This window comes from Mus musculus, chromosome 3 (genome assembly GCF_000001635.26).
Source record: "Mus musculus strain C57BL/6J chromosome 3, GRCm38.p6 C57BL/6J".
Classification (NCBI taxonomy): Eukaryota; Metazoa; Chordata; class Mammalia; order Rodentia; family Muridae; genus Mus; species Mus musculus.
This window is the reverse complement of record NC_000069.6, coordinates 117,605,935-117,620,227: the sequence shown is the minus strand read 5'-3', so window position 1 is coordinate 117,620,227 and position 14,293 is coordinate 117,605,935. Positions and strand designations below refer to the sequence as shown.

General features: G+C 38.3%; 1 protein-coding gene across 3 annotated transcripts in view; it reads right to left on the bottom strand.

Annotated features, from left to right (window-relative positions):
* Nucleotides 1-14,293, bottom strand: part of Plppr5 (phospholipid phosphatase related 5) — a 114,901-nt gene that overhangs the window by 69,281 nt on the left and 31,327 nt on the right. The gene's annotated exons all lie outside the window — the stretch shown is intronic.

Genomic DNA, 14,293 nt, shown 5'->3' with positions numbered 1-14,293 from the left:
CCTAACAACAGCAGCAGCAACAACAAAACCCCCAAAAGTTTCCAAATAAACATTTCCAAATGGCTTTCTCTAGTCTGTGAGGACACTTGGCTCTAAGGAAAAGATTGCACCCAGTTCTGACAACTTGTCAGACCACTAGGCAGTAGAGACTGGGGCTCAGAAATTTGATGATATGTAAGACCACACCATGATGATAGATGACTGCTGAGTTGTATTTATTTGCTGTTCTCTATTTAAACACAAACTTCTGGGCTAGAGGGATGGCTCAGTAGATAAGAACATTTACTACTCTTCCAGAGAACCTGATTTTGGTTCTTAGCACCCACATTGGGTGGCTAACAACTGCCTGTAATGTAACACCAGCTTAGGGAATCTATTGGTCCCCATGGGTAGTATATACATTAAGTTCTCTCTCTCTCTCTCTCTCTCTCTCTCTCTCTCTCTCTCTCTCTCTCTCTCTCTCTCTCTCTCTCTCTCCAACACACACACACACAAATAAATCTTAAAAAATTAAAAAAAAAAAAGAAATCTTGAGTTCATGATGTTGGGTTCCCAAAGATGGATCATGAATGTCAGTGGACCTCTTTCTTCCGGCCTCTTCCAAATATGGCCACATTGAGTAAGTCTTTTTCTGTTTTGGACAACTATTTCTCTGTATAATTGGTCTATTGAGAAAGGGTGGCCAAGCCCAGGTTAGGGCTTTGATCCTAAAAACTCCAGGAATACCTTTGTCTCAGGTATTCTACTACAGTAATGGAAAACTAAAACACCAAAAGATGTTTTGAAGAGTCTATAAAAATTAATGTCTATGATAATAAGATATTTAAATTAGAAAATGAAAGGCAGGAAAGGGGGATGACAGAAGGTTAGATGTTTGATCTACCTTCACATCACTATCAAAAACACCTTGTGTACCTTTTTTTATATTCCAGTTTCCTTTTGTTGTATTCTTTTTCTTATACAAGACAGTAAAAGTTCAAGGTTAATCCAGAACAAACTGAGATGAGATGTGTTTTAAGTCTAGTCTTCTCTGTCTGGTGAGGCTGGGTTGAATTTCAAACGATTACAACTTCCAACTTCTTTCTGTATTTTAACTTTGGCTTTGGTGAAGTAGAACAGCTGTGTGATACAATAGTTCATCTGGCCAAAGGAGACACAGAACTATTTTTCACAGGTACATCTCCTGTCAGAAGGGCCTAAGGAGAAGTTAAACATACAAGCTGTGTGCTTGATATTTCCTAGTCTCTCTCTCTGAATCAGTCTCTCATAGTCTGTCTTATTGGATGCCTCTCAAAAGAAAGAACCACTGTGATGCTTTCTGGGAACAATATTCATTTGCACTGTTTTGCCACAAACATATCCTATATCCTAATAATGTACTATCTACTTCACCTTGTCATGTTTCAGATCATCCCCACGATTGCTGTATCCATTCTCTTTGCCACAGCAGTTGCCACTGAGCCTGCACTTCCAGGCTGATCTTGCCTTATTTGACCTTGTACTGCTCTCTTAGTCTGTGAACACACAGACTCCTTATAATACTGTGGATAGCCTACAATGCTTACTGAATACATGACTGAACCTCATGACCAGTACATTGTAACTTCAGTAAATCAGAATGTCATGGCCTATGTTTTACCTTTCACTTACAAGTACCAACTTCTTCCTTGTTGCTGTGGGGAAGCTCTATCTAATATTCTGCTTCCTATAACCAGATTTAGGTAAATCTTAGTTACTAACATTCTTCCAGACTAAGAGCTGCTTTCTCTGTGCCACTGGTTCTAGGGTACTTTTCCTTTCTTTCTTTTTAAAGAATATATACATATACATATACATATACATATACATATACATATACATATACATATACATATTCTTATTCTATATATAGCTGTATTCAGACACACCAAAGGAGGGCATCAGAATTCATTACAGATAGTTGTGAGCCACCATGTGGTTGCTGGGATTAGAATTTGGGACCTCTGGAAGAGCAGTCAGGGCTCTTAACCACTAAGCCATCTCTCTAGCCCTAGGGTTACTTTTTCATGTCGCTTCCTAACATTGTCCTCTGGCTTGTTGGCACTTCAGCCTGTTTCACATTGAGTTCCCTACTAGTGCATTGGAGAAATTGCTCAATGTCATTTGTCTGCTGAGATAAGAAATCCAAAGTCAAAGCAGATTAAGCATCCAGAAATAGTTCTCAGTATGGAGGGATATCTCAAAACCTAATTGGGGAATGGGTAGAGATTAGGTAAAAAGCACACAATGTCATTTTTCCTCTTTCCATGGAGGTACACCATTTTATATCCTGGCTGCTCTATGAATACGTACCTTGTTATCATCTTTCTGAAAGCCAGGCCGGGATTCTTTGGTTGCTCTTACAATTTATAAGAACCTTATCTTGAACTTGAGAGATAAGTTCAAAGAAGCAGCCCAAATAACAAATTAAGGGGCCAGAGAAATGACTGAATAGTTAAGGACATATATTGCTCTTTCAATAGATTTAAATTCAGTTCCCATCATTCATGTTAGGTAGCTCACAACAATCTCCATCTGAAGGCTCTGACATCCTTTTCTGACTTCTGTGTCCTCTGCACTCATGTTCTCAAGCATACCTACCCAGAACTGTAATCAGATATGACTATATTTAGGCTGTAGTTAGATCAGCAATCTTCTCTGTTAAAGATATAGTGATACATTGATGATCAAAGAAGAGATTAGGATACAATTTGATGGTCTCAAGCAAAATAATTGAGTTGTAAAGGACTTCATATGCTGAGCTTTTTTTGCATGATTTAGAAAATATGTGCTAGTAGGGCATTCCGAGAATGGTGTCATTGAGTCACTAACTTCATCTGTGATGACTTGTGGATAAATGACCCAGCTGTTCTGGGATCACCTCTCTACTGACTCCACTCTTGCTGTATCCCTCATAGCCAATTATAGAGAAATTCTAATCCAGGAATATGGCTGCTTTGGCAAGGGATTTACATCCATAGATATGATCCAGCTGGAATGTAGCCATGCCATACACCTTTAATTCTTCTGGTTGGAATACATACCTTTAATCCCTCTAGCTGGAATACAGTCTTGCCTTTAGTATATACCTTTAATCCCAAACAATGCTGTCTAATTGAGTGGCAGACAAAGTGATAAATCAGAGAAAGATTTGAGAAAATAAGTGAGTGGTAGGATAGTCCCAATTCTCGTGAGGCAGACAAGAAAGAGAGGCTACTTCCAAAGCAATAAGGGAGAAAGAATTCAATGCAATTCAATTCAATGCAGTTTACATTTGAGCAGTTGTTTGACCAGAAAAGAAAGTGTTAGGAATGAGGAGGATGTCTTTCTCATGGGAGCTTTCAGCCTGACTTCATCAAAGGCTATGGAAGAGAGCTGGTCATAGAGGCAGAGAGACACAGACATCAGTGGTAAATGATAGCTATCATCATAGTCAGTAGTATCATTAATAATAATAATAGTAAAGATGCCAGGCATGGTGGCACACACCTTTAATCCCAGCACTTGAGAGGCAGAGGCAGGCTGATTTCTGAGTTTGAGGACAGCCTGGTCTACAAAGTGAGTTCCAGGACAGCCAGGGCTATACAGAGAAGCCCTGTCTTGAAAAACAAACAAACAAACAAACAAACAAAAGAATAATAATAAAGGTATTCATGTCAATAGCATTGGCTTCAGTCAGATGATGTTAATAATAACCTATAGTCTTATCTACAACAGATAAGACTGTTCAAACTAGCTCAAATTACAACTTGGTGAAAGTAGGAACATTTCAATTGAGACTTTCCTCCAGTTTTGCTCTCTTCTCTGACTGATTTAAGGTCAGGATATATTGATTCTAATGTTCCCATTTTGTTTTTATCTTGAGCTTGAATTCAAAGCTCTGGTTAGTAAATTGCAGACCCAAAATCTATATATCCCAGTATTTTAGTTTGGTTCTCCTGTCTTTCCTCTCAGGAGCCTTCTTCACTTAAATTTCTTTACCCTAAGGGTTTCATAACCTCTGTTCCCTTAAGAAATCCTAAGCACTTATGTCTCCTCTGAACTCTGGATACAGGCCTTCCATCAAAGTGTAATAGCTTACAAAGCTGAGGTCTGCTTGCTGTACTCTCACATTCACAGTGGATCCATGGGTCTCCCTCTGAGCCTTCTGATCTTCCATGTGATCTCTGTGGGCCCACTAACATCCACTGGTAATCTCAAGCTAAAGGTCTTCCCTATCACAGTGGCATCTCTGTTTCTCTCCACCAGTGGCTTTTCATTATATTATTTTAACTAACAAAAATATGCATATTAATGGTGTCAAATATACACACATTTTGGACTGACAGAAAATTGATGTATTAGTACATCTTTGTACTTCTTTGTGGTAAGAACATTAAGATCTACTTCCTTAGCAAATTTGGAGGTATATTTATAATATATTATTATCATCATCATCATCTTTATTTACTAAAGTTACCATATTGTCTAAGAGATAATATTTTTAAGGAAGATGTTCTTCTTCCTAACCAAACAGATATCAGTTTCAAATCCTGATTAAATTATACCTTAATTCTATTTCAAATATATCTATTCTCTATTCCTATTTTAAAATCTATTACCCTATCATTTCTTTCCTGCATTATAGTATATTTGAGCCTCACTTCTGCTTTTCAAACTGTCTACTACCAGATTGCTCTATTAAAAGCAAATTTCATGCAATCCAAACGTCTTGCTTACAATTTCAGTGTGAACTCACAGCCTATAGAGTAACAGCAGGTTATAGGAGGTTATAGGAAGTCTTTTACTGCTCAACTCAAACCAAACTATCTCAGCTTCTACAGTTCTTACAAAGCCTTGGGACATGCTATGCTATAGTCATGACCAAACAATTTTACTCCACAACAAACCAGCTATTTCTATGCTTCTATGCTTTTATGCACAGCTTTATACGGCCTGCTGTGCGGGGCTTTGAGATATGACTTAAATATCACTTGCTATGTTGCAAATTAATTCTCTGCCTACTGTAGTCTATCCTTTCTGTGTTTTAGTGGTACTTTGTGCATTTATTACGGTGATTCTGTATGGCTTTTATAACTGTCAGTGACATCTGTCTCCTGCACTCAGTTGACAGCTTCTCAGAGACAGGGATTGTACAGTGTTTATGCTTCCAGGTTTACAGCTCAGTGACTGACAGCAATTGTGCATACCATATGAATGAATGAAATCCAGCTCATTCTACTCACTAATAGCCAAGGAAACTATTCAGAGAGAAATAGAGGAATCAAATAGGCCTGAGTCACAGGGTTACTGGTCTAACCCAGATCTGAGTCCAAGTTCAAAGGTATTTTATTTCAGCTTCTGACTAGGAACAAACCTTCACGCTCTGAACATTTCAGGGTGAACCCTTGCTTTGGAAAATAGGTTGCTCCTTGGAGTTTCACCTCATTTTTAGCATACATACAATCTTAAAGACATGTTGGGCACATAGCATCTCATTAGGACTCATAACTCTGTAGATAGCTTCAAGTTCTGAATACAGAAAGACTTTCCTGATTTCATTCAGATATATTCCAGTTCTCTAATACAAACTCAAGGAACATTCAACCACCCTTCCTACCTCCATTATTGCTTCTGTAGATTCTCTTTTCAAGGAAATCACTTCATTTCTTCCATATGGATCTTATGAGAACATGAAAACCTGTGGTTTTTAGCATCATCTTGCCTTTATTAAGGGGTCCTTGATTCTGGCATCATTGGCTGCATTTCTCATTAGATGTAAAAAACAAAAACCCTTGGGCAAAGGGCATAACTGGTTTGATTTTCCAGGCATTTGGAGAGATGGATACACAACAGTATATAGGTACAAGAGCCAGATGTAGGCATGGTAGAAACATCATTACCAGACTTTTCCTTGTAACCTGTGTTTTCTGTTATGAATTAACAAATAATAGCTGGTTCCAAAGCCAGTTGAGATAGTGAACAAGGATCTCAAAGATCAGCTCAAGAGCATGTCCCCCCCTGCTTGCCATAGGCAGCAGCTATTCACAAGAGTGAAAAAGGAACAGAAGTTCTAGAGGGACAATTATGACTCTTATGCAAAGCATCAGCCAGTTTGTCACAGGTCAGCCTCTCATGGGCACTTTCAATGAAACTCAGCACAAGCTATCCATTCACTGGGTCTAGAAAGGAAGGAGAGAAAATTAAGGTCTAGCTGAGGACTCAAGTTTGCTGGCACAGCAACCACAGGCCCATCCCACATCTTGTTTTTAAATTCTCTTCCTCTGGGCTGTTTCTCATCTCTCTTCTATCAACAGAGACAAATCCTCCAGGTACACTTCTCTGGAGGATATTCTCACACAACCTCTTTGGAAGACATATGACAGTTCATTGTCCTTGTTAATCCAGTGGGGTATGTGGTGGGAGGCTCATCGATGGCTTAGGAGGTACATTATGAAGGGCTAAACATTGTATTTATCTACCCATAGATAGTTCCAGGCAAACATATTGTTCTTTGAGAGAGGGTCCTCTCTCCATTGAAACTGATGGTGCTCTAAGGGTCAAGAGTATTCTCTTTAGTCCTGCATGGTGGACAGCAGCCCTGCATTCTATGTACAGATCTTCCCAAACTACAATTACTCCACATTGCACATAGCTTCCTACCAGCTCACCATCTTTTGCATTATTGAGCATTATGGAGAACTCAAATGCCCCCATGTCTATTAAGCTGGATCTACAATATATATTGTACCTTCCTAGTGATGCATCTACATCTCCATGCATTCTCTGAGAACCAATATGCTATATTATCCTTTCTTATCAATTACTCGTTTGTCAGTGAGTAAAAAGCCATGCCTGGCTGGCAAATGGTAACTTTAGCAAGGCATTTATGAATCATACATCTCCATATAAAGTTATAGAAATGTCTCCAATGTGAGCACAACGCTTAGCTCTTATACCTTAACACCAATAAGCCTACTCTTGGTTATCATTACTCCATGTCAAAATAATGAAGTAATCTTTTCCAAATAGATGCAATTATGATAGATTTTCCCCAGTGTCAGAGTTCAAATAACTTCATGTTTTCATTCGTAAGGCATCCAATCAGAAAGTCCCCTCATAGATAATCATTCATTGCTGATTTGACACTAAAAACCATTCCTGGTGTATTGCAGTAGCAGAAGTGATGGAGTCTGTGTGATAGTATTTGTCAAGTCTGACTTATTTCAGACATGAATAAAAAAATATCTGAAAAGCATCAGTAATCTGGGGAAGTATAGTCATGGCAAACACTTAAAAATTTTAAATGTTTCTATTTAGATCATCATACTCAGTCTAGTCAAGGAAGTTATAAGCTCAACTGAGGCAATGTGTTGCCAGAGATAGTGTTTCATGAGCTATGTGTCCTGATGTAGACCAACCACATCATGTATTTCTCCATGACTGATGACGATGTAGTGGCTGCCATCTCTGAACATGATTTCCTAGGATAAGCTACAAGACTGATATGTAGGTGAATGTACTGAACTGAGGAAATGAAATATAATTGGTGCTACAATAGGAATACAACCTCTCCCAGCATTGACAAAATACTGTAATATCTTCACAATTTGAGCTCTAAAAACTTATGTTTACACTTTCTTTTTACATTAGTTCATTCAGTTATTTTAATTGGCAAAAATTATATTCATTTGTCATATACAAGACCATACTTTAAAATGCATACACTTTGTTGAATAACACTGAATAACCCACATACTACCTCACATGCTACGTATCTTCATTCATCCTATGAAGTTGTTGCAGGAGTGTCTACTAATTTGAGCAATATTCCCTGCACACTTGCATTAAGTAGATTTTCACAGGATCAAAGTTGGAATATGTACCCATATGGATCAAAAATATAAAAATCTAGGAGTGATTCAACATGTTCTCTTTTCTGAGGTGCTGAAACAGATCTTGGGGGCCAGTGGTTATGGGATCAAAAATCCTTCAGTCATAGGACTATACTAGGTTCTGAGCAAGTTGCAAGCACAGAGTCTCTAGCAGCAAACAGTAACTGTCTAAAATTTTAAAATTAAAAAAATAATATTGTTTTCCCATGTATGTATGTCTTCCTTCTATTTCTGTAATTTTTTAAAAAAAATTACAACAATGATATAAAATGTCCTTTTATAAAATTTGTTTGTGGGGCTGCGTTGTACCTTAGCATGTATAAGGTCCAGGGTTTGATCTTTGGGGGTTTCAAAAGCTCAAGTCAGGCCCAGTGCCATGCTCTCTTCCTGCTGCCTGCCAATCCTTATGAAGAACTCTCAACTGCTCTCCAGCACTATGTTGGCCTGCATGCTCTAATACTTGCCACCATGATGAGAGATTACAATAGACTAAACCTCAGAACTGTACACCAGTCCTTCCTAGACACTTTCCTTTATAAGAGCTGTGGTGGTCACAGCGTCTCTTCACAGTAACAACCATAAGTACGACTGGGTGACGTGCTGTCCTGATGGGCGTTCTGAGAGCAGCTGAGTACACACTGAAAGCTCATCTCTGTGCCATTTATCTGGGTCTAATTGCTCTATAAATAGTTAATCCACAAAGCAGCACTGCCCCCCTCCACTGCCAAGTGGATGCTGTCACTTGCACTCAACACAGACGATGTAGAGAAAGGCCACACAGATAAAGCAATTTCTGTAATACCAAAAGTAGTCAGGATTGTGGATGGACATAAAGTAACAAGCTCCCCAGAGCCTGGGGAAAGGGCACATTTTAGTAACTGTTGGATCAAAAGCCAGTGGAGAAGATATGAGGCCAAGAATTGAACTCATTCCCTTGGGTCATGCTTTGCAGCCTTTAGGTGACCCATACTAAAAGTTCTAGCAAGGTCTAAAAACACTGGAAGCTGTCACCAATCCACTGGGTACCATAAGTTTGTCAGCTCATTCCTTACTTGCAAAAGGAAAGGCTCCGGCTCATTTTGACAGCTCAGTGGGCAGTAGTATTCAAGAGGATGCCTGGGTTAGCAGCAGCAGCAGCAGCAGCAGCAGCAGCAGCAGCAGCAGCAGCAGCAGCAGCAGCAGCAGCAGCAGCAGCCACAGCTGCAGGCACAGTGCCCAGGTACTTTTCTGACAGAGAAACTATCAGTATTCTCACAGGCACCCTAGAGACTTCAAGTTCTTTGAAAGTCCAGTCATAGTTTTTAAAACATGTGCCGGATATTTTAAAGGGAATTTTAGATATTTAGATTAAACAAATAATGATTATGTCTTTGTGTTGCACCAAATATTTCCAAGTATTGTAATTGAAGATGGATTTATACAAAGAATTTAAGTGAGTGCTAAAATGAAAAGAAATTCAACACTCATACTTCTTGGATTTGTGCGTGTGTGGTGTGTGTGTGTGTGTGTGTGTGTGTGTGTAAGCCAGAAACTAGCCCTATGTGCCATTCTTTAGTTACTCTCTATATTTTATTTGAAGCAGAGCCTCTCACTGGTTTGGTTCTCGTCTAGGCTGGGTAGATGGTAAGCTCAGGGATCCTTCTGGTGCTGGGATAACAGAAGTGCCCCAGTTGTCATTAAAGGCCATTCGGAAAGGTCTGTCCAACTCACATCTGTGATTATAGTACTTAAAGTAAGGGAGTAATGGAGTCAGAGATCCTGAAACACTTGACAGGCTATTTGCGTACTCTGATTATGTGGGATAATATAGAAATGCTTGCACTAATCTTATTTCAGTCTCTATGAGGGACAACGTTCATATATATATATATATATGCATAACAATACACCATGGGTAATGAAGTTAAGCACATTCAGGGGCTAGGGAGATGGCTACAAGAGTCAAGTATTTTCTACTCACACATGAAGCCCTGACCAGATCCCCCCAATCCACATAAAAGGCTAGAGTGGCTCTGAGCATCTGTAACCCCAGCACAGGTGAGTGGAGACAGGTGGATCCTTGAAGCGGGTAGACCAGCCAGTGTCTTATAAAGCTATGACTTCAAACTTGCTATGTACTCAAGGATCAGCTTGAAATTTGGATCCTCCTGAATCTGATCCTAAGTGCGAGAATTACAATCATGTGCCACCAAGTCTTGTTTATGCTGTGCTAGGGATCACCTCCAAGTCTTCTTGCGTAAGAGTCAAGCACTCTACACCCAGGCTACATTTCTAAGCCTGGAAACAATCTCTTAGGAGCTAAAGGGATCTGCAACCCTATAGGTGGAACAACATTATGAACTAACCAGTACCCCGGAGCTCTTGTCTTTAGCTGCATATGTATCAAAAGATGGCCTAGTCGGCCATCACTGGAAAGAGAGGCCCATTGGACACGCAAACTTTATATGCCCCAGTACAGGGGAACGCCAGGGCCAAAAAGGGGGAGTGGGTGGGTAGGGGAGTGGGGGTGGGTGGGTATGAGGGACTTTTGGTATAGCATTGGAAATGTAAATGAGCTAAATACCTAATAAAAAATGGAAAAGAAAAAAAAAAGAGTTCTCAACACATCTATCATCAGCATACTGGGAAACAATGTTTTAGAAAAGGATGAAGGATTAACAGAGAAGCAAATAAATATTTCTCTTAAGGTTGAGATATGGTATAAAAGCCAACAAATTTTAAAATTTGAATGCAATAGAAAGTAACAAGTGGGGAACACTTGAATTTTCCTTTGTTTTCAGATCAACAACTTACAAAGAGCCACTGATATATATATATATATATATATATATATATATATATATATATATATATATATATATATATATAACAAAAAAAGATACACTTCTCCCCATTGGAGTGTGAGCTGTCTGCTGACAGCTGTGTTGGAGAGAATTGCCACAGACCTAACATGGAGGTCCTTCCTCACTCTCTGGTAGCAGCCAAGCAGTCCTTCCTTTATGTGCTGTTACTATGCAATTTAGTTTTCTTTCTTTACTCTTTTTCTGTAATAAGGCATTGATTTCTATTGTATGCTGGGATTGGAAGTTTAGTTGTCTTCTTGTGTCCACAGCTAAATTAAAAAAACTATGTATTCCGTAGCCTCAACTATAATCCTCTGAACAGAAGAACTGCCCTTTTAAAGTACAGTAGCTTTTGAGGTGGCAGGTTTGACTGAGAAACTAGAAGTGATATTCCTTGCAATTGGCTCCCTCATGGCCATTTTTTTTCTTTTTTTGGCTTTCATCTCTTTCCATCTTTAAACTGACTGCCAGAACAAATGTCCTTAAGGCCACCAATTTTTGCTGAAAAGTAAAATAAAGACTAGACATTTGAAAGACTTTTATTTGTAACGTGCTCTTATGGGGTACTAAATGATGATTGCATAGGAAATCCTTCTACTGCATTGAGCTATTGATCTTAGTGAGGATGCACAGAGAAAGGCATGATTGAAACCCAAAAATAAATGAATGAGACAAATTTTGGAACATGAACTCATTTTGCAGCCTGGCCTCATTTGCAATTGGTATAAGAACAACATTCTCGAATAGTGCTCATGGTGTATTAGGAAGTGGTATAATTACAATTCAAATGTGAAACCCTAACAGCCCTAAAACAATCAAATGCTCAGGCAAGCCAGTTTAAAGGCTTTCATTATATAATGGTAAATACATTAAAAAATGTTGGTCCAAATACTTTTCATTTCAGCTTATGATATATACATTTATCTATAAGATTGCATATATATTATATAATTATGTAAATTATATATACAATTATACAAATTATATATACACATTCATTGCATAAATTCATGGTAATACACACACATATAAATATATATAAGATATATATATAAGATCTTTCATTATCATTTTCAAAAGTGACATAGCAATTACTCTAAACAAACATATATATGCTATTCTAACATCTAACTGTCAACGTGAGTTGGTCATCCCCAAAATCCTATGAGGCCTTACTTCATTTTACAGGAACTGAAGTATGAAGAGTTCCAAGGCCTCAGACGAAGGAAAAATGGCAGATCTGAGAATCAAATGCATGCAGTTTGGCTCTGGTTTTAACTATACTTTTCATGTGGATTATGGTAGAAATGGCTTCAAAGCATTTGTTAATATACAAGTTGACCTTATTTATTGCTCACTGCCAAACTTGTCATTATGATATTTCAATGTTTTGTTTTATCTAGAAAAGTTAAATATTTAAACATCTGAACTTGTAAATACATTTCCCTCCAGTTTTATATTTTTGCATAAATCACAAGCATGGGGACATGCTCACTTTAAAAATCTGAATAAATGCAGTCAAATATGTTCTGATAATTACATTTATTCAAACAAAAAGAAGACAGAACTTCTATTGCCTGGCAAAATGCATAAGAGCTAGTAATAGCAGTTTCTACAATCTATTTTTAGACTACTGCATCATCCTTTGAGAATCAACCTGCTATTCTAAAACACCTTTTGGAATGTGTTAAGTTTCAAACCTGGGACAAACTACTAAACATATCAAGGTGGGCCTGTCTTCCAGATTCTCTGAGCATCCCTCAGTGCCTACCTGCTGCAGGATTTGTTTGTCATACCCCAACCCCTACCCTGAACATGAACTTTCCAGCCCAGAGACTGAGCTACCCTACCTAGAGGTATTCTCTATATAATCTAGACATCTTGGTAACACTCTCTTTCCTTCCTCACATGGCCCAGCTTAGGCTGATCACAGCCACTCTAGACTCCCATAAATGTGTCTCTGTCTCTGGCTATGCTCGCCCACATCTCTACAATAAACTTTCTCTTTCACAATATCTGGAATGGTCATGTCCTTTGCTTTCCTTCAGAAAGCAATTTGAGGAAGGGGAATAAGGAACATTTTAGGAGAGAGGGGGAAATCTAATAAGGCCCCACCCTTAGATGAAGAGCTATAGGAAATCAATGAGTGATGAGAAAGAATCAATCTTCTCCATGTATGAGTCCACAAATAGTTTATCCAACCTTAAATGGTCAGCTTGAAATGCATATACATAATAGGATCAACACTAAATCGACTTAGTAGGTGATATTATATGTGTGTGTGTGTATGTGTATAAATTAACACTATTTGTCAAAATTATACTGATTAAATGTTTTCTTATACATGTTCTACAGCATAGGAGAAGCCTACAGAACAGATATGAAGAGCTTTTATTTATTTAACTCTTGATGAAAATGCATGAATTTGAAGTAAACTGCCTCTTCAAGTTGTTTATGAAATTTGTAAACTATTTCTCCACTTCTTCATTCTTCAGGGTTCTGGTTCACATATCCAGTATTTGAACATTGATGGGGAAAAGATACTAAGAAATCAGAATTACTGATTTTTCGGTAAGAAATCAATCTATGCAGCTCAATCCTTCCAAGTCTTCAGAACACTTGAACATAAATAATGTTAGAGCCTGCTTGGCTGGCAAGTCCTATTGCCAGCTGTCAAAATATTTATAGTCCTGATATCTTAACTCTTAGCCAGAGTGTTGCTGAGAACATAAAATTGCATATCCAGGCCCTCTGGCTCCATTATCCTTAACTGTTCATCAATGCCCAAAGATGGCTGTAGAAGCAAATTCCTTTGACTCTACTTTCTGCTTACTTTAGAATATTTTATTCTGAGTGTGACTAATTCTAGTTTCCTCTCATGATGACACAGAGTGCTAAGTCTCTAACACTCTATCCTGCTTCCTGTGACAGTACAACAGAAGGCTCCCCTGGCCCCTATCTGCAGACCATGACACTCACTCTTGTGCCAGAGCCAACAACTGTCCTCAATTCTCTGCTTTCACCTTTGTGCTGAACTTGAGGGGTCTTGCATAGTGTTGAGCCTGAACCTACATATTAGAGTGTTCCTCCTACACTTGAGAACACTCCCACTTGGTAAGATTTCCTGAGAGCTACGGAACATTTCAAAAATTACAGTTTTCTGACCCCATGCTTATCCCATTTTACAGTTGACAGACATGGAAAATCTGTGGTTCAATACCAAAAGATAGTTATTACAGAAACTTGAAATCATGCAAACACTTGAGTCCTAGGACTAAAATACTTGGCAAAGTTGTCTCTCAAAAATCACTGGGAAAGATTCCATGTAATGAGCAATTCTGAGCGTAGATTGTTGGCCAGCAATTTTAGATGGATATTAAAATCTCAAGCAAGTTTTCTTTCAAAAATCTTAATTTTAATTTCTCTCTATTAGCTTAAAATTATCTTAAAGTGTTGCTACAATGAACCTATTTGCAATATTGAACATTCATTAGAAAAGTTTATTTAGCATACATTTTTAATAATTCACGATACCATTAGCATACTGAGGTAAATTAA